The sequence below is a fragment of the Schistocerca americana genome, chromosome 1 (assembly GCF_021461395.2).
Source record: "Schistocerca americana isolate TAMUIC-IGC-003095 chromosome 1, iqSchAmer2.1, whole genome shotgun sequence".
Lineage (NCBI taxonomy): Eukaryota > Metazoa > Arthropoda > Insecta > Orthoptera > Acrididae > Schistocerca > Schistocerca americana.
This window is the reverse complement of record NC_060119.1, coordinates 1,097,315,314-1,097,342,741: the sequence shown is the minus strand read 5'-3', so window position 1 is coordinate 1,097,342,741 and position 27,428 is coordinate 1,097,315,314. Positions and strand designations below refer to the sequence as shown.

The 27,428-nt window shown below is 43.5% G+C and overlaps 1 protein-coding gene across 1 annotated transcript in view; it reads right to left on the bottom strand.

Annotated features, from left to right (window-relative positions):
• LOC124550615 (GTP-binding protein Rhes-like) overlaps positions 1 to 27,428 on the bottom strand; it is a 475,888-nt gene that overhangs the window by 212,776 nt on the left and 235,684 nt on the right. The gene's annotated exons all lie outside the window — the stretch shown is intronic.

Here is a 27,428-nt window from a genome sequence, read left to right as displayed (position 1 = left end):
TAACCGAATCCAGATACCTTCTCCTTCGTCTGCCCCGACTTCTCCTACCCTCTACCGCTTAACCCATGAGTACCTTGGGTAACCTTGCTTCTCCCATGCGTGTAACATGACCCCACCATTTAAGCCTGTTCGCCCTGACTGCTACATCTATAGAGTTCATTCCCAGTTTTTCTTTTATTTCCTCATTGTGGACACCCTCCTGCCATTGTTCCCATCTACTAGTACCTGCAATCATCCTAGCTACTTTCATATCCGTAACCTCAACCTTGTTGATAAGGTAACCTGAATCCACCCAGCTTTCGCTCCCATACAACAAAGTTGGTCGAAAGATTGAACGGTGCACAGATAATTTAGTCTTGGTACTGACTTCCTTCTTGCAGAAGAGAGTAGATCGTAGCTGAGTGCTCACTGCATTAGCTTTGCTACACCTCGCTTCCACTATGCTGCCATCCTGTAAGAAAATGCATCCTAAGTACTTGAAACCGTCCACCTGTTCTAACTTTGTTCCTCCTACTTGGCACTCAATCCGTTTATATTTCTCTCCCACTGACATTACTTTCGTTTTGGACATGCTAATCTTCATACCATAGTCCTTACATTTCTGATCTAGCTCTGAAATATTACTTTGCAAACTTTCAATCGAATCTGCCATCACAACTAAGTCATCCGCATATGCAAGACCGCTTATTTTGTGTTCACATATCTTGATCTCACCCAGCCAGTCTATTGTTATCAACATATGATCCATAAATAATATGAACAACAGTGGAGACAGGTTGCAGCCTTGTCTTACCCCTGAAACTACTCTGAACCGTGAACTCAATTTACCGTCAACTCTAACTGCTGTCTGACTATCCATGTAAAGACCTTTAATTGCTTGCAAAAGTTTGCCTCCTATTCCATAATCTCGTAGATCAGATAATAACTTCCTCCTAGGAACCCGGTCATATGCCTTTTCTAGATCTATAAAGTATAGATACAATTCCCTGTTCCACTCTTAACACTTCTCCATTATTTGCCGTAAGCTAAAGATCTGGTCCTGACAACCTCTAAGAGGCCTAAACCCATACTGATTTTCATCCAATTGGTCCTCAACTAATACTCGCACTTTCCTTTCAACAATACCTGAGAAGATTTTACCCACAACGCTGATTAAAGAGATACCTCTGTAGTTGTTACAATCTTTTCTGTTTCCATGTTTAAAGATTGGTGTGATTACTGCTTTTGTCCAGTCTGATGGAAATTGTCCCGACTCTAGGCCATTTCAATTATCCTGTGTAGCCATTTAAGACATGACATTCCACTGTATTTGATGAGTTACGACTTAATTTCATCCACACCAGCTGCTTTATTGCACTGCAATCTATTGACCATTTTCTCCACTTCCTCAAATGTGATCCTATTTCCATCATCATTCCTATCCCATTCTACCTCGAAATCTGAAACATTGCTGATCGTATTTTCAGCTACATTGAGCAGCTCTTCAAAATATTCCCTCCATCTGCCCAAGGCATCCACAGGATTCACCAGCAGTTTTCCTGACCTGTACAAAATACTTGTCATTTCCTTCTTACCTCCCTTTCGAAGACTGCTAATTACACTCCAGAATGGTTTTCCAGCAGCTTGACCCAAAGTCTCCAACCTGTTTCCAAAGTCTTCCCAAGATTTCTTCTTGGATGCTGCAATTATCTGTTTGGCTTTGTTTCTTTCTTAAACATAACTTTCTCTGTCTACCTGAGTTCTAGTATGTAGCCATTTTTGATACGCCTTCTTTTTCCTTTTACAGGCTGCCTTGACTGTGTCATTCCACCAAGCTGTTTGCTTCATCCTACTTTTACACACTACTGAACCAAGACATTCTTTAGCCACTTCTAGTACTGTGTCCCTGTACCTTGTCCATTCCTTTTCCAATGACTGTAATTGACTACATTCAACTAACTGGTACCTTTCTGAGATCGCTGTTATGTACTTGTGCCTGATTTCCTTATCCTGAAGTTTCTCCACTCTTATCCTCCTACATATGGACCTGAGCTCCTGCACTTTCGGCCTCACAATCCCAATTTCAATGCAGGTTAAATAATGATCAGTGTCATCAAAGAATCCCCTGAATACACGTGTATCCCTCACAGCCTTCCTGAATTCCTGATCTGTTATTATATAGTCAATGACAGATCTGGTTCCCCTGCCTTCCCAAGTATACCGGTGAATGTTCTTTTGTTTAAAAAAGGAGTTTGTGATTACTAAGCCCATTCTGGCACAGAATCCAAGAGTTGTTTCCCGTTCTTGTTGGCCTCCATATCCTCTCCAAATTTACCCATAATCTTTTCATACCCTTCTGTTCGATTTCCATTCCTGGCATTAAAATCACCTGTGAGCAGAACACTGTCCTTGTCCATCACTCTAACAACTACATCACTGAGTGCCTCATAAAAACTATCCATCTTATCTTGATCTGTCCCTTCACAATGCGAATATACTGACACAATCCTAATTTTCTTGCTAGACACTGTCAAATTTATCCACATCAGTCGTTCGTTTACATACCTTACTGCAACTACGCTGGGTTCCATTTCTTTCCTGATGTAAAGCTGTACACCCCATTGTGCTATTCCTGCTTTGGCTCCTGACAGGTATACCTTGTATTCTCCCACTTCCTCTTCTTTCTCACTCCTTACCCGAATGTCACTAACAGCTAAAACGTCCAGCCCCATCTTACTTGCAGCCTCTGCCAGCTCTACCTTCTTCCGAGAGTAGCCCCCATTGATATTAATAGCTCCCCATCTCATTACCATTTGTTTGCCAAGTCGTATCTTAGGAGTCCCTGGTTTTCCAGTTAGAGGTGGGACTCCGTCACCTCCAAAGGTCCGAGGCATTTTGCTCTGATTGTTGCCAGCATCATATTTAATGTACCAGGGAAGCAGGTTGCTAGCCTTACTTACCCCGAGTCCCATTGAGTTTTACCCCTAACGGTTGAGGGACTAACCGGTGGATTTGGTAGTCTTTGCCGTCTGAGCACAAAGGTGACCACGACTCAGACTATGTCCGAGATGCCCAGCCATATTCCAAAGTAACTGGTATCCCGACTGTCGGGACCACTTACATGGCCACTCATACGTTGCCTGTGGTTCATGAACTAGGACATGACTACAGAAACCCACACCGTGAACCACCCAACGTTTAGTAACTTTAATTAGTTACCATACTGCATTAAGACTTTAACGTAAGATTATATCTGTTGTTGAGTAGATCAGTATAGCATTTTAAATGTTTATGTTCGGTCAGTAATTATATAGAATAATGAAAATCAAGTATTTGGTGGAACAATTTGGAAATTTGTGGTAAGTTCTGTGGGACCAAACTAGTGAGGTCCTCGGTCCCTAAGCTAACACACTACTTAATCTGACTTAAACTAACTTACGATAAGAACAACACACACCCATTCCCGAAGGAGGACTCGAAACTCCGACAGGGGCAGCTGTGCGAACCGTGACAAGGCGCCCAAGATCGCACGGCTTACCCGCTCGGCAAAATATTTGTTGCCAGTGGAAGTTGTTGGATAAGTAACAAGCAGTTGGGATTGGGTGAGCCTTTTTCTACCTTTTATTACTCTCTTTTGAATCTTAGTAGATAATGCAACTTATAAAATTTTACAAAATAAAAATATTTCGAATCAACTCATGAGAAATCTTTCATATCCCGCATCACTTATCCTTTTCCAATCGCGTAGTTGGGGCCTGGAGGTTCGTCGCGGTTTGGTATTACTAGGAAGCTGACTAGGTTCAGAGGGATGACCCGTGGCCCCACTGCTGCAGCTTTCTTCCTGCGCTTTGCTGCGCTGTGTTGCTACGTCTTGATGTTGACAGGAGCTCAATGGTTGTCCAACAGTTTGTTGGTCGGTGTGGTTGCTGACATACACCTCAGATATTTTTTAAGCCCAAGTCTAATACAATGACTAAAAACTAAACACCGTCCGGAAAGGCCTCGGAAGGCCATCGGCACCTACCGAAGGCCGCGTCTTCCTCAGGCAGCTGGCGTCACTGGATGTGGATATGGAGGGGCATATGATAAGCATTCCGTTCTACCGGCCATTGTCAGTTTTCGTGACCGGAGCCGCTACTTCTCAATCAAGTAGCTCCTTGATTGGCCTCACAAAGGCTGAGTGTATCCCGCTTGCCAACAGCGCTCGGCAGACCCAGACGGTCACCCAGCCAAGAGCTATCCAAGCCCGACAGCGATAAACTTTGATCTGACGGGAACCGGTCTTACCACTGCGGCAAGGCCGTTGGGCATGCAATGACTAGGAGGTTCATAAACGTTTATTTACGTTTTGCTTTTATCCTATTTTTTTCATATTGGTCCCCTAGACATGCTAAACACTGTAATTTCACAGTGTGTCGCAGCTGGAAGACAGAGGGAAATATCCATGTGGAGGCTAATCACTTGCATGCAGGAAATTTTCTAAAAGTCTGGTACCGTGATCGTTAGTGCTTCGAAATGTTTCGCCTCAGTTCTGTAGACAAGACTGTTTGTTTGCTAGTATACAAAACAGTTGCGACCGTTCATCACAAAATCCCGTGCTCCAGAGTGTATAGTTTAGTACAAGGTCGCAGGCGTTTTAGCCGCTCAGTAATATCTATAGTCGATAAGATATATAGTACTTTGTATTTCGTTCATCCACTCACAAGTAAGTTCTGTTAATGCTGCATTTTAATACATAGGATGAGATATACTCTATTTTATATTGCGTTATGTCTCTCTCTGTTTCTCTCTCAGTCTCTCTCTCTTAAATAAGAGCTCTGATTCTGTGGCAGTTTCACTCAAAGAATCTCTAATATTTTTCTAAAACTAGAATAAATTGTTTACTCATGTAAATGTGCTGAGGAGATATTCAAGTTACTGTTTACTAGAGAAACACAAAGCAGCTGAGATCGCTAACACAGACTGCAAGGTACCATTTATGGGAGCGTTCCATGGAGTACACGTAACAAGTCAGTTATGTATAACAAGTATTACCCCTCACTAAACGAAGAAAATCGCACATTATGGAGAGTACCCACCAATGATATAACAGAATTTTATAGTATTGATTCAGATGCTTTTTGTGCATTTCGCGATTACCGCTTCCATGTATGTTTGGGTTCTGCAAAGGCGGAACAAGCTCACCTGCTACTGTTTTTGTTGTGCGAATACATTGCAAGTGCATATTGATGTTACAAACAGTTTTGCTAACAAACTCGGTGGCTTTAGTGATCCATCAGAGTGCTCAATACAGGGCGCTGGCTACCTCAAAAGCAAATATCCGCACGGAAGCGGATAAAATAAAAAAGCAACGTTCCGTACTAGAGTGCTCAAACGCGCAGCTGCAACGAAAATCCACAGATATGAAACTAACATTCAAAGTACGTCCAGATGTCGATAACACGGTTATGAGTACGTGTGACCAGCTGAACACCTGCGTAAGCGCAGCGACACAGTAGTTGTCCATCCGAAAGAGCGCGGTAGCCCCTGATTGCCGTTCTGCTGCGGAAGCCGGATTGTATCGAGTAATTATTTCCACGTGGTGACAGGCGTGGTCGTGTAGTGATGGTGCAGGCTCCTAATGGACAGTTTAAAATGCTACAGTAAATTTGTGTCTCTAAGCCGTAAAACAGTGATGTACGCTTTCACAGTTTTGTGCTGGTGTACAATGAATAAACTTACGGTATACAATGAATAAACTAACGGTATATAAGATCTTAACTCCCGAGTTTAGCTTTAGAAATTTCGATTTTCTTTTCAGAATAACTTGTTTTCAATATAAATTATCTAACTCCGTTGTTTTCGTATTAATTTTTGGTGCTTGTATCAATTTACATTGAATCTACTGGTGTTGTCTTTCATGGTATTGAATTTGTCACTGTTAACAAGCCTTAAGGCTCACTTTAAACTTGTGGCTCTTTGCAGCATTCATTGGCAGACTGTGCGATCGTTTTGATTTATATTTTTGACATCACCTTCGTAATTTTCGCAAATAATTTTTTGTCACTGTCATGTGACTTCAACTAGTGAGTCAAAACCTTTTTTGATTAACACTAATTTCTGTAACCACCTATTACTTCGCTCGATTATAATTAATTACTTTCTTTGGCCTGTAGTTCTGGACTTACGTTTAAGTGGTAAAAATGAAGTTTTGGAGGGTGTATGTTGAGATTTTGAGACTGTAGTGAAAATCAGGAGGACCTGCAGAGATTGGACTAGCATTTGACCATACAAGTAAATAAATGCACCATATTGTGCGTAAATGGGCAAAGAAACTCGCTACGCCGTTTTCGATAAACTACTGAAATCAGAAATAAACATAAAATATCTAGGAGTCACTGTACAGAGTGACCTAAAGTGGAATGACAGTATGTAACTAATTATAGGAAAAATGTTTGGCAGGCTGAGATTTATAGAAGGAAAATATTGGAAAATGCAACTCATCCACGAAAGACGTGGCTTGCGAAGCACATGTAAGAACGATTATTAAATACTGCTCTTCGGTCTACGATCATTTCGAGCTTAGATTAAAAGAAGAGACAGAGAAAATCCCATGAAGAACAGCACAAATCGTAAAGCGATGTTTCATAAGAACGAGAGCGTTACTGAAACGCTACATAAAATCCGGTGGCACACGCTACTCGGACGGTGTGTATCACCGACAGGTATACTGATGACATTCGGAGTGCGTACGTTGCAACATGTTACTTCCTCCCACACATGCCCCGCAAAATGATCAAGGCGAGAAATTCAGAGAAATCAGAGCTGATACAGAGGCATGTCGACAGCTATGCTTTCCACTCCGTGTAGCTGATCAGCACAGGGCAAGGAGGAAATTGTACTAGAATTACCAAACTTCACACAACGTAAGGTGGTTGGCAGCATATAGATACAGATGTAAATTTAGATTGTAATATAAAATGGATAGGAATAATGAGAATATCATTACAATATAAAATCTCTGATCATTTAATCTCAGCCAGATCATTGGGAGAGTAAAACGTATCACTCGCCACATTAATACATACATCAAAAAAAGTTTTGCATCACCTCGGTTCAGACAGCTCTGAGCACTATGAGACTTAACTTCCGAGGTCGTCAGTCCCATAGAACTTAGGACTACTTAAACCTAGCTAAACTAAGGACATCACACACATCCATGCCCGAGGCAGGATTCGAACCTGCGACGGTAGCGGTCGCGCGGTTCCAGACTATAGCGCCTAGAGCCGCTCGGCCACTCTACGCGGCTTTGCGTCACCTCGGTTCCGAGAGTTTGGGAACCTGTGCAGAAAATGGGAATAGGGTTCAACATAAATATTATTTTTGCCCTTTTTATTGCTCATGGAAACCACATATTGCATGTTGTACCGCCATACAACGAGACCCTCAGAGGTGATGGTGCAGATTGCTGTACACCGGTACCTCTAATACCCAGTAAAACGTCCTCTTGCATTGACGCATTCCTGTATTCGTCGTGGAATACTATCCACATGTTCATCAAGGCACCGTTGGTCCAGATTGTCCCACTCCTCAACGTCGATTCGGCGTAGATCCCTCAGAGTGGTTGGTGGGTCACGTCGTCCATAAACGGCTTTTTCAGTCTATCCCAGGTGTGTTCTATAGGGTTCATGTCTGGAGAACATGCTGGCCACTCTGGTCGAGCGAGGTCGTTCTCCTGAAGGAAGTCATTCATAAGTTGTGCACGATAGGGACGAGAATTGTCGTCATTGAAGACGAATGCCTCGCCAGTATGCTGCCGATATGGCTGCACAGTCGGTCGGAGGCTGGCATTCACTTATCGTACAGCCGTTACGGCGACTTTCGTGACCAACAGCGGTGTACCTCGGCCCCACATAATGCCACGCAAAAACAGCAGGGAACCTCCACCTTACTGTCTAAGTTGTTCAGCGTGACTGGGTTGCCTACAAACACGTTTGGTTGAAGGCATATGCGACACTCATCGGTGAAGAGAACGTGACGCCAATCCTGAGCTGTCCATTCGGCATGTGGTTAGGCCCATCTATACCACGCTGCATGGTGTCGTCGTTACAAAGATGGGCCTCTTCATGGACGTCGGGAGTGAGGGATGGGTGGAGTTTTTTGGGGGAAGAGACCAAACTGCACGGTCATCAGTCTCATCGGATTAGGGAAAGACGGGGAAGGAAGTCGGCCGTGCCCTTTCACAGGAACCATCCCAGCATTTGCCTGGAGGGATTTAGGAAAATCACGAAAAACCTAAATCAGGATGGCCGGACGCGGGATTGAACCGTCGTCGGGAGTTAAGTTGCACATCAAGCAGCTTATTGCGCACAGCTTTAGTTTTAACACGACGTTCTGAGATTGCACGAAAAGCATTATTCAACATGGTGGCGTTGCTGTCAGGTTTCCACCGAGCCAAAATCCGTAGGTAGCGGTCATCCAACGCAGTAGTTGCCCTTGGGCGGACTAAGCGATGCATCTCATCGACAGTTCCTGTCTCTCTGCATCTCCTCCATGTCCGAACAACTTGGCTTTGGTTCACTCTGAGACGTCTGTACACTTCCCTTGTTGAGAGTCCTTCTGGCACAAAGTAATAATGCGGACGCGATCGAACCGCCGTATTGACCGTCTAGACATGGTTGAACTACAGACAACACGAGCAGTGTACCTTCTTCCTGGTGAAGTGACTCGAACTGATCGGCTGTCGGACCCGCTCCGTCTAATGGGCGCTGTTCATGCATTGGTGTTTACATCTTTGGGCGGGTTTAGTGACGTCTCTGAACAGTCAGAGGGACCGAGTCCGTGATACAATATCCACAGTCAACGTCTATCTTCAGGATTGGGAATTATTTGATAAAAAGTATCCGAACATCTATTATAGGACATTACTATGGGGTGTGTCCACCCTTTGCCTTTATGATGGCTTGAACTCTACTGAGGACACTTTCAGTGAGGCGTCAGAATGTCTATGGAGAAACGGCAGCCGTTTGTTCCTCAAGGGCTGAAACCAGAGAATGTGGTGATGATGGCCCTGGAATCTTGAACGAAGTCGACATTATAATTCAGCCTAAAGGTGTTCCATTGGGTTCAATTTGGGGCTGTTGGCGTATCAGTCCATTTCAAGAATGTTACTGAACCCAATAAATTGCATTACACATGATGCTTTATTATAGGATGCATTACCATGCTAATACAACATCGTCTTCGCACCGCGCCTCTACCGTACACAGAAACGTAAACTATGTTCGTATCCTTCCGCCTTTAGCGTTTTCTTACGCTCGATTGAGGGATCATTCCCTAACCACTAAAATCATCTCCATACCATAACACTACTTCCTCCATACTTGACTATTGGTGCAACACATGATACCTGGCAACGTTTCTCAGGCAGTAGTCAAACCAAAACCCATCCATCAGAGAGCCACGTTGTATGGTTTGATCCACAACTCCAAATCGTTTCCAGTCATCCACTGTGCATTGGCTTCGCTCTTGACGCTGCCCCAATTGTCCCTTATCATTAGCTGCAGAAGTGTGTGCTAATGAGGAGCAGCTCGACTATCGTTCCCTATTCTTTTTAAAACACTATGCATACATGTACACGGTGGACTGCTGGTAGTGATTCCTTCCGCAGGCTCCATGCAAGTTTTTACAAGGGCTTTCCACAATATTCCACTCTCTATGTACGTCACTAAATCAGCTCTGTCTGGTCTTTGATCAGCTGTGTTAGTGTCTCCGCTTTCCCAATCACATCACCGAAAGTCGACCTTGGCTGCTTTAGTAGGGTTAAAATGTGCCTGATGGATTTGTTAATCAGGTGTTATCCAGTCACTAGTCCACGTATGAAGCCTCTCAGCTCTCTTCAGCGACATTTTCTTCATCTACATCTATAACATGCTGCGCAAGCCACTTAAGGCTGTGTGGTGGAGTGTACTTGTGGTACCACTAACTGCCTGTTCCACTCGCGAATGGCACGGGGGAAGAATGATTACCGGTAAGCCTCTGTGTTCGCTCTAACTTCTACAATTTTCGCATCTTAATCATTACCGAGACGTATGTAGGAGAATGTAATACGTTGTCGGACTGTCTGCTATTACTACTTCTCCATTGACAACTCAGTGAACTAAATAAAAAATGGAGCCATTATACGCACGTACTAGCATGGTGACCATCACAAGAGGACGAAGATTAGAATTTAACGTCCGTAGACAACGAGATCATTAGAGACGAGCAACAAGCTCGATGTGGTAAAAGATGGGGAAGGAAATCGGGCGTGCCCTTTTCAAAGGAATCATCACGGTATTTGCCTTCAGCGAATTAGGAAAGTCAGGCAAAACCTAAATCTGGATGAGTTCTACCGAATGCGAGTCCAGAGTGCTAACAACTGCTCCACTTCGCTCGGTCCATTGCATAACGGTTTCCGAATTCTTTTACCAGATACTGCATTGGCAGCCCTGATATCCTGCACCATTGCTCGTCAGGCAGCTAACTGACTTGCACATAATTTCATTAATTTATGCATTTTCTCGCTAAATAATGATAGTATGGAATAACCTTAATTGGCACATATTACTTGAGATATTAAACGAACTGTCCAGGAGTTTTTAGTTTCACTATACAAATCAAGTCTGTGGACACTGCAGTGCTAAGAACGTACAACGAGGTTGAATACTTGTTAGGTGAAATTTGATGAATCATTTACATATATAGGAAAGATGTCTTGCTTTCTCATGAAGCTTTTTACACATTTCTGCTTATGGGGCAGGTCTAAAGCAAGAACAACATTGGAATGTCTCGTTGCCAACTGTTTCATAACCGAGTGCAATTATTTGCAGAAATCTTCATTCAAAAAATAAGTGTTGCACTCTAGCTATGCCATTTCTCTTCCACGACGTTTCTTTACGGGAAGCTAGTTCAGCAAAAAGTGTAGCACATTTTGTAAGTTATTCTGAAATTTCGAGCCAAGCACTGACATACGACTTGGCTAGTTCAGACGATAACATCGTCCGCGAAAGACAAGGGTCCATGTGAGTACCATACAGCACGCACTTTTAATCAGAAACCGTAGATAATTTAAACCAACGTTATGATCGCGATGGCACGTGGCGTTATTACAGCCACAGCGTCTGCCGGATTAGCTGACCAATGCCCGCTGAGTAGCCACGCGCGGGTGAATTCGTGTGCTCACACTGAGTGCTCTTTCTCTCTCCTTCTCCCTCCTCCTCCTCCCCCCCCCTCTCTCTCTCTCTCTCTCTCTCTCTCTCTCTCTCTCTCTCTCTCTCTCTCTCTGTGTGTGTGTGTGTGTGTGTGTGTGTGTGTGTGTGTGTGTGTGTGTGTATTTCTCTCTGTGATTGTTGATCTATTTCCATTTAGAATGGTAACATTGCTAAAGATATTCCGGTTTTCTCTTGAAAGCTTAACCACACCGGAACCACCTCTTTTACCTGCTGTCTAACTAGGTTCTAAATTTAAAAATCAAGTTACAAAACTTTTCGTCTCTTTATATAAATTTTCTTTTACTACCATCCCATTACTTCATTCTACCAAACACCAGTTACGCTTTCAAAAAATATGGTAACAGTAGTTAAATAAGGTAACTGTGTTGGCATTCCCTTCATTAATTAGTCATTAAAGTGATGACGGCGGTAGTCAGACGAGGAATAACAGCAAGATAAACACGAATAGTCGAGAATATACGACTGAAATGATTGTACTAAGACACGAAACAGTTCAAGATGACATCTGTAAGGCGCAGAACAGGAATCTTGCTAGCGTAATTGAAGAAAGCGTTCTTCACACATAGCTCTACCACTATCAAGTACTGATCTGGAAATTAGAAAGGAACGCGTCTGAGGCATGAAATTATACAAGGTGTCTCCATACATTGCAAAGAAGAAAAGAATCAGTCGTAAACCATTTTAGCCTGCAACCCCCCTAGGTGTTTCTGCCAACGTCCTATCATAAGTTTCAAACGATTATGTGTTGTTTTTAAGGGATCCCACAGACGAGCGACAAGTCGCAGTAATCTGCAATCGCCAGGTCGCGCGAAATGCTAGCAGATCGAACGTTTGTGTGCAAATCACAACCATTGAGATCGATTACGAATGCGAAGTTTCACACACGAGAGTGATCTCAAGGTGTAGACTGTAAAATTGCACACAACACACTTTTTATCTATGAACCATATTTGCAGGTATGTAAAGGATTAGGATTTGCAGTTATCTATGACTGGTAGAACCTTCACCAAAGTGCACTAGTGTTGTTCGTGTTTCACGTTGTTCCCTGGGCTAGTTAAGTATATAAGGAGTGTGAACGTTATCAGATGCCTCCGAATGACAGGGAGATGCCGTGTACAAGTATGAGACAGCGTTATCAGCACCTAACGGAATTTGAAAGGGGCCTTATTATGGATCTCCACTTTCTAGCGTCTCTACCCACGTTTTAGTGCAGTTAATAAGAAGTGTAAAAAATCCACTGTGAAGTGGTGTAACAGTAGCCACGGGCTAGTAACCAAAGTGTGGCGACATGTGGGTCAGAATAACGTCTATAAAAAGGATCACGAGATGGACTACTCAGACTCATCGTAAAACTGCACTGCGCAGCGGTAGTAGCAGTAGCGGGCAGGTCGATGTCAACATAGCAGGGCAAGACTCCTGTTATTTCCTACGTGACTGGGTGTCAGGTTTGGGTGTAACAATTACGCACCAGCGCTGTATAAACAACTCTGAATTTTGAGGCAGAGGCAGTTTGGAGTCCAGCAGCAGCACCATGACACCAGGACCATACTGGACGACGAGACGATTTGGCATCATTGTAGCAGCCATGGGTTCGTGTCCATGTTGGGCCAACCGCCACCAGCACTGAGTTGCTTTGCATAGTTTGGTGTCTTAGCGCTGCTGACTTGCCAACCGAGCAACAGCCGTGCCAGAGGGCAGTGTGTACCATCCCTCACACAGCAGTCGCTATTCGCTGCCGCCGTGCAGGGCTGGATTACAAGGACAGGCCGCGCGCGTGCATCAATGCGTGTGTCGCAGATTCTGCGCCAACACTGCTGTGGAAGTTTTTAGCGATCGTGTCGCTCTTTCTTCCAAAAGTCGTAATGTCCGTGTTAGTGTAAGTCATTTGATGGTTCAGTATGGTCCTGCACTTGGAGCAGGTTGATGGGAAGTCGTTCGTTCGTGGCGCTATTCTTGCGCGGGAAGGAGGTCTGGCCAGCGCAGCGTGGCGTCTCAGTGAGGTCGTCGCCCAAGGTCACGCATCATGGGGTTGCGCGACTCGTCGCCCTTCTTGTAAAAGTCCTCTGCAGCGAGTTGGAAATGCTGTCTGAGCAAAGAAACTCCCGCGAGGGCATGTAGTTCCACGGTGTTGCAATCCCTTGGGAGATGAAGCACCGTCCTGAGCGCCCTGTTTTCGACTACTTGTAGGCGGCGGATGTTGGTCTCAGCTGCATTTCCCCACACCACCGCTGCGTAGTCGAACAGCGGGCTGATGGTGGCTTTGCACAGCGTGAGATCCGATGCTGCTGGTAGCGCCGCTGTGGGGTTGTCCGCAGCTCGTGGTCGTGCGGTAGAGTTCTCGCTTCCCACGCCCTGGTTCCCGGGTTCGATTCCCGGCGGGATCAGGGATTTTTCTCTGTCTCGTGATGACTGGGTGTTGGTGTGATGTCCTTAGGTTAGTTAGGTTTAAGTAGTTCTAAGTTCTAGGGGACTGATGACCATAGATGTTAAATCCAATAGTGCTCAGAGCCATTTTTTGAAGCGGGGTTGATGACTGGGTAGAGCATACGCAATCTACCCAGCGCCTTCCTCCTTACTTCTTTGATGTGTTGGCGCCACGCTCCGTCAGAGGAATGCCGTCGCAGTACAACACGCTGTGCCGCTGACGTCACGGCCTTAGCTTACTGAAACTGCCACCCTCCGGCTTGGCGTCACCAGGGCGCCTAAGCGAGTATCTCATGGCTGAATGGAAGCAACTGTCAACGAGCCAGCTCCGGCCAGAGTTGACGGAGTGAGGAGTGTTTGCCTCGCCGAGCCAACGACGCGGTGTGTAATTAAAGTGGAAGAGAAGCATTCATTTCGGTTGGCAGTATATCCACTGAGCCTCCCAGCCCGTTGTCATCATCATTCACCCTACCAAGTGCAACAGCCCCAAACTGGACCACTGTCACACTCGAATGCCCCACAAATCTAGATACTGCGCTGGGGGTGCAACTGCACTCCTCAGCATGGCATTCGAGTGTGGGGCATTCGAGTGTGACAGTGGTCCAGTATAGGGCTGCACGGTAACGTGAGGGCATGCATACTAGTTGTCAAGGTTCCAATCGACCATATATGACCACCATAAGGAACGATCGCGTCACATCTGCTCTTGTCGTGAACAGTGCCGCACTGTGTTCAGCAGTTAATCCTAGTTCCATAGTGGCCTGGATATCCAGCGTCGGCGAGTAAGGCGGAATCACAGGGGGCGGTCACATTTTCCAATGTTATGGAGAGGCACAGAGAGTGTTACATCTGACGTCATGGCGTGTCGAGGCGTGAGGTATGACTTCAGGCCACGACTGGTCGTGACTGAGGGAATTCTGACAGCACAATAGTACGCATCCGGCTTCCTCATGTGACAGCATTGTGGCGCAATTTTTCCACAGGACAATGCTCGTCCACACTTGGCATGTGTCTCTATAAACTGACTTGCTCCTGGTTCCAGCAAGATCGGCAGGTCTGTCCCAGGTAGAAGGTGTGTGTGACCAGTTCGGACGTCAACTTCGACCCGCTGCCAGCATCCAGAACACCAAGGACCAATTATAGCAGTTTTAGGCAACCTTGCTCGCTCTTCAGTTCTGAGCCATACGTGAGAGGAAAATGCATGACCATAATTCGGCGACTGCCCTCCCTCGCGCTTCTGTCCTCCAATGCCCCACCACTCTCAAACCCGTCACATTATCCGAAAACTTTATCGCTTAATACGGTTCTGCCGGCTGTTGTGGCCGAGCGGTTCTAGGCGCTTCAGTCCGGAGTCGCGCTGCTGCTACGGTCGCAGGTTCGAATCCTCCCCCGGCCATGGGTGTGTGTGATATCCTTAGGTTGGTTTGGTTTAAGTACTTCTCTAAGTGTAGGGGACTGATGACCTCCAATGTTAAGCCCCATAGTGCACAGAGCCATTTGAATGCGTTTCTGCTGCACTAATCTGCGCTTAGAAGTGGAAAACACATTTTATTTTATCCTTAACCCATCTAATTTAACAATAAATATTAATTTTATACCATTAATATACTGAAACTTCCTGGTAGATTAAAACTGTGTGTCCGACCGAGACTCGAACTCGGGACCTTTGCCTTTCGCGGGCAAGTGCTCTACCATCTGAGCTACCGAAGCACGACTCACGGCCGGTACTCACAGCTTTATTTCTGCCAGTATCTCGTCTCCTACCTTCCAAACTTTACAGAAGCTCTCCTGCGAACCTTGCAGAACTAGCACTCCAGAAAGAAAGGATAGAGCACTTGCCAGCGAAAGGCCGGCGAAAGGCAAAGGTCCCGAGTTCGAGTCTCGGTCGGGCACACAGTTTTAATCTGCCAGGAAGTTTCATATCAGCGCACACTCCACTGCAGAGTGAAAATCTCATTCTGGAAACATCCCCTAGGCTGTGGCTAAGCCATGTCTCCGCAATATCCTTTCTTTCAGGATTGCTAGTTCTGCAAGGTTCGCAGGAGAGCTTCTGTAAAGTTTGGAAGGTAGGAGACGAGATACTGGCAGAAGTAAAGCTATGAGTACCGGGCGTGAGTCGTAGCTCAGATGGTAGAGCACTTGCCCGCGAAAGGCAAAGGTCCCGAGTTCGAGACTCGGTCGGGCCCACAGTTTTAATCTGCCAGGAAGTTTCATATCAGCGCACACTCCGCTGCATAGTGAAAATCTCATTCATTAATATACTGTTTTTAATAATCTGTGATTTTTCCATCCGCATTATCTTCTGTTGGCCCACTGCAGCCAGTTTTCTGGTGTTTGTTCCACCCACCGCAGGACAGTTGCTCGCAGCCTGCTTGAAGTCTGCGAAATGATGACCGCGCAGAGGTTTTTTTCATGGCCCCGAATAGGAGATAACCGCAACGGGCCATGTCAGGGGAATACGGTGGACGTGGCGTTACCTAGAACCACTTACCAGCGATGGCACCCGTGGTTTTCCGACTCGTATGGGAACAAGCGTTGTTTTGCCTGAGCACTTCACGTGCCGTAGCACTCTCTCCACACACTGCCAACAAATGCCTGTGAATATCCGCAGTGTTTACACACTCCTTCCACAGGAACCACGTCGACCAGCGCTGTCCTTGATCATCACGCACCATGTCGCCACTAGTATAATGACAGCAGTGGTTGGCTCGCACTATGGGACTGAACAACTGAGGTCATCAGTCCCCTAAGACTTAGAACTACTTAAACCTAACTAACCTAAGGACATCACACACACATCCGTGCCCGAGGCAGGATTCGAACCTGCGACCGTAGCAGCAGTGCGTTTCTGGACTGAAGCGCCTAGAACTGCGCGGCCACAGCGGCCGGCAGTGACAGCAGCGCGTAGGAATTACACTTCTAGTGATTGTCCTACCACTGACGGCTAGACCAAAGTACTAGAAACACGCAACTGTAATGAAGAGTCATATGGCGCACCATGAAATATGAGAAAAAGTAAAGTGTAGATTAGCATGGAACGCCCCTAATAGTTTGTGTGTGGCTTCTACAGAATACAGCTCTTACGGAGTGTATTAATAAGGTAATGTCGCTTGGGAGGAGAAGGCTTGAAGAACTTTTATTCCGAGGCTCCTCCTCCCCAATGACATCCTGAATAAAGTGTACTGCACACAAGCAGTAACGTATTGCACGTCTTATTGTGTGCAGACAGAAGTATATTCTCTTCTCTACTCAAAGCTACAATCAATGAATTTTATATATCAGAAACGTCTTAAGTTATTTAAGGAATAATGCATTCCAATAGCAATGAACTATATTCTATTTCTACTGACAAGCTACAAACATAAGTGCATTTCTCATGTAAAGCTAAAATTTATGTATTCCATGTATGAAGTGCTCAATCAGCATTTAATCCTGCCTCGGGCATGGATAGGTGTGATGTCCTTAGGTTGGTTAGGGTTAAGTAGTTCTAAGTTCTAGGAGACTGATGACCTCAGAAGTTAAGTCCCATAGTGCTCAGAGCCATTTAAACACACATTAGCACAAACCAGTTCAGATGAGAATACCTCGAGGTTGTACCGAGACCTTCTCATCTGAAATAGGTAGAAATAGGCCATTATTAACCAACATGCTACTTAGACTTCATTACTCATCCACATCACACCACTTTCCTATACATAATACAAATTATTTTCACCACGCTCACTGTGTTACTTTTTTTATTTCTCTTTGACATTTGCATTATATAAATTAATTCCCATCAACTAGGTAGTAACAAATTATATGGAACCATTTTGACAATTGTTAAGCATTCAATTCGCTGTAACTTTAGAGAAATCTTGATACATTATGTTCTTTATATTATTAAAAAAAATCAATAACAACTATATACCAATAAGATTGTAACAATGGGAAGTCTTTGCTATTAGATTCAGAAGCATCCGACCCACCTTACATTTCAAGGCGACTGGTTACTCTGTACAATGAATGAAATAAATAAATCTTATGGACTCCCAGAGCATTCCGGGCTAACGTTAAGGAAGTCGTAACAGCCTCCACGTGAGTTTCAGGTTCGGCTACTTAAAATGTTGGAGGAATCAACAAAGTGGCTAAACTTTCGCTCTGGAAACCCTGTTCCTGTTCTTATGACCTGTTAACGGATGTTTAATGTTAATGTTTCGATACTGTTAAGACTTTTTTTGTTTCGGGCCCTCAAAATTCTACACAGTGTTAAGATATGCTCAGTCTGTAAATGTAATACGGTAACGCAAGTTTCAACACGAAAGGCGCGAAATCTAATTCAGTCGGCGAGATAGCTGATAATTTCTAGCAAGAGTTTATAATCGTGCTAACGGTTCGTCGGCTGTTTTATTCCCTCGACCAACTTTCTGTTTTCCCTGCTGCAGTCACCCAGGCGGCTTCCACACCCAGTCTAAAATATCTATTGAAAAGCGTGCCGTCCGTGAAACCTTACGCTCATAAACTGGTAGGCGGTCTCTTGCCTCCATGCCCTTATTAGATTTCGGACTGAAGGGGCGAAAATAATTGGGACTGTGACCTGATGTAAAATATGAACCTCTTGCCGACGTCATCAGTAATTGGTCGCACATTGTCTCGAAGTTAATACCCGCCTCGCTCAATTTTTTCCCTGTGATGTTTTGCAGTATTTATTGGGTAATCTAAAATCCACTTTGTTTAGTAATTCAGGAGCACTCGTTATGTGGGACTGGAATTAATAACGCGAATGTACACAAAGCGCTGGCTAAATTTCACTGTTCATGAAAGTCGCTGTTTGCCAGGAGCACTGCAGGGGCTCGGTATTAAAATTATTTACATACGTGGAAGTGCATGCAGCGTTGTATGCCGGGCGAAACCATCAATTTAAACTGCATTTATTGCGTTTACTGTTCAAAAAAATGGTTCAAATGGCTCTGAGCACTATGGGACTTAACATCTGTGGTCATCAGTCCCCTAGAACTTAGAACTAGTTAAACCTAACCAACCTAAGGACAGCACACAACACCCAGCCATCACGAGGCAGAGAAAATCCCTGACCCCGCCGGGAATCGAACCCGGGAACCCGGGCGCGGGAAGCGAGAACGCTACCGCACGACCACGAGATGCGGGCTTTTACTGTTCTTTGTAGAAGTTCCGCGCACCTAGAAAACTAGTATTTTCAATCACAACACAGCACTAACGCTGTGAAAGCTTTCAACATATTTCTGAAAATAATTCCATTATTGAGACTCAGTATTACATTTTTCCACATGAGCTGCACTGAAAATATTACATTCACCAAACTGAAACTAGTTACCGGTATATATTTTTTTAGAACCAATCATCACCAAATTATTCCCTCGCAGTATGACTGTAGTGTTAGGATAACAATTTCCAGTGCAACAGAATCAATGTATCTGAAAGTTGTTGAAGATAAGATATACGAAAGGGTGTGAATATTCTCCAAAAGCACGCAGCGTGGTTATAGTATAATGTTCATAAAATTTCCGGTACGGTACAAAAATGTTAGATGTTTCGACGCAAATCATGACGTTTTCGTAATTATCATCTCATCGACGAATGTGCGGCGTTTTTCATCGTGATCATTGCCCACATACCATTTTATAAATGGGCGTAATAAAAGCTTAAAATCAAAATATGTAATATCAAGTAAGAGAATATCATGTATGATCATAATGTCTGATGGAAGATCGATAATACATTATAAACGCCTGCAACTCTTACGTTGGTTTATTCTCATGCATCACAAACTCGTCACAGTGCTAACTGCTCCATAAAACTAGCAGATTATGCTATACAAAATTTCAATGTTGATGAATTTTTCAGAAATTCCGGTTTAGCATTTTTATTATTTCCTAGGACATTTTGCTATTTTTATTATTTTGAGACCTGGTACACCTTTCTGATATTCCAATGTTCCAATTTATATTTCGTATTTTTATTATACTTCTCTGCATCCAGAGTTTTTATATTACACTGATACTACTCTCACTTTCTTGCGCTAATTTATTCACTCTCTACGGACGTGAGAGTGCGTTGTACATGCCACAAATGTCGTTTGTCTCTATGGCCATCCTTTCTACTGTTCCTTCCAGTGCCAAGAACAGGCAAATTAAGGTTATCGTTCCATCAACGACGACATCATTAAAGATGGTCAGCGCCAAGAGCATTATTTCTGGGCGCCATAACAGATGAGCTATTATGCCATTCGTGTGTCTACTAACAATTTTAGATTCTCTTCTCTCTTCTTTCTTGTACCTCATCACTTCTTATTTTCTCTGTCAACATAGCTTTAATTTCTTTTTATAGTTTCTTTTTCTTCTAGTTTCCCCATTTTTTCTAAGCTACAGTTTTCATTCCCATTTAAAAGAACGTGCTAAAACCTTAGAGTGAAAATTATACTCACGGTACATGATCCTAGACCGAATATTTTGCGATGAGGAACCAATTATTGGAAATAAACATTTCACACGGTACGTGATCTTGAATGAGCTAAACTCCGTGTGTCTTGTAGCAAACAACTGCCTGATTCAGGAAGTGTTGGTGGTGCAACGTTAGGGGCCCCACACACGAGCGACTGGTCGAATTTGATATCGCCTTCAATCGGTCGCTCGGTTCAACTCCGCCACACACGAGCGATTTACCAAGCACTTTCAACTGGTATTTCGAACGGCTCTGTATCGTACAGTTTGCAGTTCTAGCATGAGAAATGAACTGCTGTGTTTAGCAACAGTGCCGATTTATCTACGTGTGTCAGCTAAAGAAGAAAAACGGCCTGGAAGAAGAGAACGAAGCGAAATGAAAGATCACAGGTTCAGAGGGTATATGGCGTTATTTCACTACAATATCGATCAAATTTACGAATAACTCGTTAATACTTGTCCACTTATCAGTGTGACGTTGCACGCAGTCTGGCCGGGAATGATTGCAGTGATTGGCTGGATAGGGTGTTTGTATAGAGGAGTTATATTAAGTTTATTGAGTACTTATTTGTTACAATGTTAATAATGAATAGGACTGTTCTGCAGAAAATTTAATGCAGTTTAATTTTGTACTGGGAAAATATTCGCTATAAGCCGAGATTGTCGAGGAGTAAAGCAAGGGAAACAGAAAAAGTCACCTAGAATTCCCCAGCCCCGCGGTCACCTCCGGTTCCCCCCCCCCCCCCCCCTCTCCCCCCTCCCCACACACACACATACATGGGTCAGTAATTTTAGTACGTTAATAATGGCACTCTCTTCCACGAATTGTTTGCCCTGTTCGACGTCTTTTTCGTCTTCGCTGATTGGGCTGCTGATCCAAGACATCACGTAATCATTTCGTTTTGTCTCTCAAAGGTTTCTGGCACATCAACAGAAAGCTACATTTCCGTGGATTTTTTGGTCTGCGCCTACAGGGTATAGGCTAATTTAATTACTCTGTTTTTGGTGTTATTAGTATTGAGATTTTACTAATAAGGGTTTCTTCTCTTATTGTGGATTTGCACTCGGGAGGACGACGGTTCAATCCCGTCTCCGGCCATCCTGATTTAGGTTTTCCGTGATTTCCCTAAGTCGCTTCAGGCAAATGCCGGGATGGTTCCTTTGAAAGGGCACGGCCGATTTCCTTCCCCATCCTTCCCTCACCTGAGCTTGCGCTCCGTCTCTAATGACCTCGTTGTCGACGGGACGTTAAACACTAATCTCCTCCTTTATTGTGGATTTTAGTTACTGTTATGTGAATCTTTGTTATTGAAATTTGTTACTCACAAAACCCGTTCTAGTTATTCTGCATTTATTCAGCAATAATTTATATGCTGTTCTTGAATGTTAGAAGTAAGAGTTTTCTGATTAAGGATTTGGTGCATTATTTGAGTATTTTTTAAAGTTTGTCTCTTGAGCTTCTGTTATTCTCTTGCACATTGCTAATAGAAAATCTTGTCTGTTATTTGTAATTGCCTTGATGATTCTGTTACCAATAAATATTGTATTCTGGCAAGAAACGTATGCTCCCCCGCAATCCACAGTGACTGCCGCTTCCCAGCCCACGTTGCTGCTTATTCAGCCCTGTCACAATCTCTGTCTGGACGGCACTGTCCTTGTCTAATAATGACTTTGTCACTTGACAATGGGTCACTTAAAAATTGTTTTTGTTTTCATAGTTCATGTATACATCCATTTATTGCGTAAACGAAATTTAGCCGACCAGTGATGTGCCAACGAACTCTTTTCTTTAGGATTTTAATTTTTAAAACTGGGGTGGCATTACATTCTCTGGGACATTATATTCGCGTAAATACGTATATGTAGGGTGACTGAAGCGCATCTGCCAATGTGTTTTATGCAACCAGCCTTCAAACATCATACACAAGATTTTCATATTCAATCACTTGCTTCATGCAAACTACTAGTCCTATAGAAAAAATGAACAGGACTTTCTGTAGGAAATTTAATTTAGTTAAAATTTGTACTGGGATGCGTTGTCGCTAGAGGCCATGTTTTTCAGTTTATTCAAGGAAAACGCTTTTGAAGCTCACTTTTGCAAATTTGTCTTGAATTATTCGACCGGGTTCGATTCCCGGCGGGGTGAGGGATTTTCTCTGCCTCGTGATGACTGGGTGTTGTGTGATGTCCTTAGGTTAGTTAGGTTTAAGTAGTTCTAAGTTCTAGGGGACTGATGACCATAGATGTTAAGTCCCATAGTGCTCAGAGCCATTTGAACCATTTTGAATTATTCGAAAACTGCGGCCTCTAGGGAAGACACATCCGGATAACAATGCAACTACATTACATTTCCTACAAAAATGTCCTTTTAACTTTTTCTGTATGACTAATAGTTCGCGCGTAGAGAGCAAGAAACAATACAAATCTCGTGCGTAACTTTTGGAGACGTTGTGTGTTGCACAAAACCCGTAGGTATGGGCAGCTCAATCACACTCAATGTTTGAATTCGGTTATGCTATTACAGGTCAGACAGCGAAGGTAGCTATTAGGAATATGATTTTTCTCATCTGTCCAAAATATCATTGCAAATAATGAAATCGCTGTTAACGTGAATTAGCGAAACGAGCACTAACTACACAGATTTTATGCAAGCATTCAGAGAGTGTGTGTGTGCGCCATATAATCCTCAGGAACAATATCGCGCGCGGGCTATGACGTCGTAGCGGCTGCAGTCAGGGAGTTGGATTACGGCCGCCCTTTGTCAGTAAGTGTTCCCTGGAGAGAGCCGCGCAGCTGCGGCTGTCGGGTTATTGTAAACTCGGGCCGGTCCAGCACGCCCACGCAACCGCCAATTTGAGTGTCCATCAAGTTCGCTGGCGCCGGAGTTGGAGGCGACCCCACCCCAGGTCAATAGCCTTGTGCCAGTGCCGGAAAGGACCGCAACCCGACACGGGAAGGGCGCACGACAAGGTCAGGAGGGACATAGCGAATGCTCGCCTGTTACTGCAGTGGGACCGAGGAAGTCAGGAAAGATAGTCCGAACAAAACGGTGGGATTTTATTGCGGAATACTTGCATTACTGCTTCGGGAAGCTCCTCTACGTATACGCATTTTATTTCTAACGGTTCTACGGTTGTTTCATTCAGGGTCTCACAATGGCTAATGTTGTTCCCACAAACAGAGTTACGAATTATGAATCAAGTCCATATGTTAACTTGTTCACCTCTTACAGTACTGTGAATGGCTGCGAAGTGCAGTACAAATGGGGCACCGGTAAGGGTGGGGTGGGGGGTGGGGGGGTAGAGAGGCAGGGGTCAGTACTGAGGCCACTACTGTATCTTATTTATGTAAATGATTTACCATCTATAGTTCAATTCTTTTATCTTGGCGGCTCGCGCATGCCCGCCCAGATGCGGGAGATTGCTGCGTTGCCAGTTGCAAACGACGCATGCGCCAAGAGAAGCACCACCATAGTATAGTATAGTTCGCAAGCTTACGTTTAGGGGGGAGCGCGCAGTTTATGAAGTAAAGCCACCACGGCCGCATTAACCCTTTCGCTGCTACAGAGACGTGCCCCCCGCATTCCGCGCTGTGCGCGATTTTGTCACTGCACTGCTCGCCTGTGCAGACACACTTCTTTTGTTGCAGTCGCGAAAAATGGAATATTTCTCAATATTACATACGACACCTATGTGGTACTTAAATTAAATGAGATATTGTTACACAGTAAATTTTATATGAAATTTAGGTATCTTGTCCACATTTCATTCACAACATTGTGGCAACTAAAATCGACCATACGGGAAGTATACTCTATGGACATTTACCTCTGCAAACTCTTCAAAATTTCGTGCAATGGTTTACTATATTTAATGCTGCACAAAAACTGGGTTGAACATCGAAACAAAATTAAGTCATTTATGGGGGGAAGGTATCAGTCAAGACGATGTGTAAAAATCTAATTTTTGGGCCAAATAGTTTATGTGAAATCGAATGATAAGTGTGTCAAAGCAGTGAGAACACCATTTGTCTGTACAGGCGAGCAGTGCAGTGATGGAATGCGGGGAGCACGTGTCTGCAGCAGCGAAAGGGTTAATGAAGAGACAAAGCACTAGCAATTTCAAAAAACTGCATTCAAACGAATAAAATTCGTGAAGTAAGACACTTCGATATTGTTTTTAAATAAAGAAAATATTTTGCATCGCACAAGGTTTGAACTCTACACCTGTCGTTTATTAACCCACCGCCTTAACCGTTACGCTACCGCAACTCGTCCCAAATTATAACACCACGAGGTATCTAACAGGTCACGCAAAATACTGACAAACACTGTTGGTATGATTATGAATTACTCACACTTCGTCGAAGTACAATAGGAAATAAACAATTACCGCTGTTTTTATTGCGGAAAAGCGGTTCGTGAGATTGATACAAACACCTTTCCTTGCTATCGCCTGAATTAGAAGACTTATTGCTTGTTTGGTTTAATTAATTAATAGAATATGAAGCAATTGGTATAAAGAATGCTTTTTCCAAACTTTCTATCAAAGAAAATCTGCTATCAAGACATTGCTTTCGTTCTATTACTTTATTTATGACTGAACGTTTCTAAAACTGAAGACACTCGTCCGTGCTCTGCTCTGCAGTCGAGATCTGGCAACGTCGTTCTCTGTTCATTGGCTGACTGTGTTTTGTGACGTCAGATTCGCAGAACAAACCTAAACTCGGCCGCTAACATATATGACGCGCACTTTAGTATTTCAGGCGGTCTTAAAATATTTCTGTTTGCTGATGACACTATCTTTGTAGTGAAGGATACAGTGTGCAATATTGATACATTATCAAATAATGTACTTCAAGAGACACTCTCATGACTGTTTATAAATCACAATAAGGTTCCAATTTTAGAGCCTACGAGTATAACACGCAATTCAGCAAAAACTGACATTTTTATTACACAGAATGGGTATATGATGTGAGACTGAACAGTTCAAATCTCCAGGCGTTAGATATTAAGCTGTCCTGGAAAGCCCATCTTCAGAATGTTGCTTCAAAACTAAAGCTGTTTTGAAACTTCCTGGCAGATTAAAACTGTGTGCCGGACCGAGACTCGAACTCGGGACCTTTGCCTTTCGTGGATAAGTGCTCTACCATCTGAGCTACCGAAGCATGACTCACGCCCGGTCCTCACAGCTTTACTTCTGGCAGTATCTCGTCTCCTACCTTCCAAACTTTACAGAAGTCTCCTGCGAGGCTGATTTGTTTACCATTAAACCAGTATATGAAATAAGTGAGAGTTCAATTCGAAAGGTAGTCTTCTTTGATTATTTTCATTCGCTTGTGACGTATTGTTGTTTTTAGGGTAACTCTTCTGATTCAGAAAGAGTATCTTTTTCAAGCAATGTGTTATAAGTTCGTGAACCTCTTGTTAGTATGGGAATTCTGGTATTTGTCTCTCAATACACATTTTCTTTAATTTTGTTTTTTGTTAACAGAATCAGCCTATTCCCAAGAGTTCGCAGCTTTCACTCAGTTAATACCAGGCAGAAACAGCATCTGCATTTAGAGCGCACCTCCTTGACTCTTGTTCGTTGTTTTCGATAAGCTGCCACAATAATTCAAAAATCTTAGCAGTAACCCACACACTTTCAAGTGTAACTGAAGAGATTCGTCGTGGCTCACTCCTATTTTGTCGAGTCCTGAAAAAATTAACATAATTCCTAAGTTGCGTTGTTGATTATGTTTATTTAAATTTATGACTTGTCGCCTGCATATGATCCATTTTATCCATTAGTACTCTTCTGTTGCAATTTCATGCACCCACCCGTTACACGATATGGAGACTTGGTACTTCGGAACATAACATATAAAGTACATAAAACATAAGTCATATTTTCAGAAATTTAATGTGTCCAAAAGTCCAAACCGTCAAAGAAGTTAGGATTGTAGGCACGTCGTAGCGTCTGTTAGCAGAGTTTCTGATCTAACAAATAAATGTTAGAATTGCGGTTTGGTGACAATAGGTAAGTGCCGGTTCGGGGTTCGATTCCCATTCGGTCTTAGAATATTTTTGTCACGTACCAGTTCTTTCACCTATGGAAACTATCATTTAATGTGATAAATGCCAAGTTGTGCCTTGGTTTGGATTTAAACTTATTTCTATAAAAGACTGAGGAAATAAGTTCAAAGATCGGAGGAAGCCAGGAGAATGTCACCTCCAACAGGTGGGTTGGATATTTAATGCAAGCTACGTGTTGACAGCATAATGGTATTAAGAGCCAAAAGAGAAGGGAACAAAGGACTTCAAAACACACAGAAGGAAGGAAGTCATCCTGAGAAGACACTTTGTTGGCCATTGCCATGTGAAACAAAGCTGTCACCTGTAATGAAAGACTGGTTAGTAACTGGTGCCTAAAATACATATATTACTACCCTCACTGTCCGTTAATGCATTTTTCTATATTTGCTGACACCCTGCTAGCTCTCAGAATATCAGACAACCCACCATTAATTTTGTTTGACTACGATGAAGAGCAGACCGAAGTTAGAGAATCGTCTGGAAGAAAAAATGTGGAAAGTAGTGGGATACTGAAGTACTGAGGAATGTTAAGGAGCGATCCACAGTAGGCTCTTCAGTTGAAAAGAGACGTACATTTCTAAAAAAAGGAAACCTCAGACGGTGGAAAGACGAACACAGGTACGAGGAAAGAAACTGTGAAGAAAATTTGAACAACATAAGAAACACTCCAATTGACCGACAAAGAAGGAAGTACAAAAAAATGTTCAGGAAAAGATGTGAATACAGCAATACAGCCGGGAAGCCAAGGCGAAATGAAAGCAGGAAAACTGGAAAGAAATCATCCGAAGAACATATTCAGCCTATAGAAATGTCAGAAACTGTGAAATAAAAATCAAAACCGTCAACCTTAAGAGTGCAAGAAAAGTTCCAATGTTAAACTCACAGTAGGTAGAAAATATGTGGAAAGAGGACACTGAATTTATCTACGAGGAGTAGGAGGAACTGTGCGAAGTGATAGAAGAAGAAATAGGAGCCGACGTGGAAGACATGGCGGATCGAGTTTTAAGTATCAAACAGAGTTTTGGAAGACTTGTTCCCAAATACAGCTGATGCCAAACATAACATTTCTTTGGAAAATCTAAAACCATTGGGGAAGTGTCAACGAAACGCCTACTCACGTTGGAGTGTAGAATCTATGAGTCTGAAGACACACTATGAAATAGTCAGAAATATCGTCATTCTCGCAATCTCGATGATTACAAGGGAACATTAGTGCGACTAGTATATCACAATCAA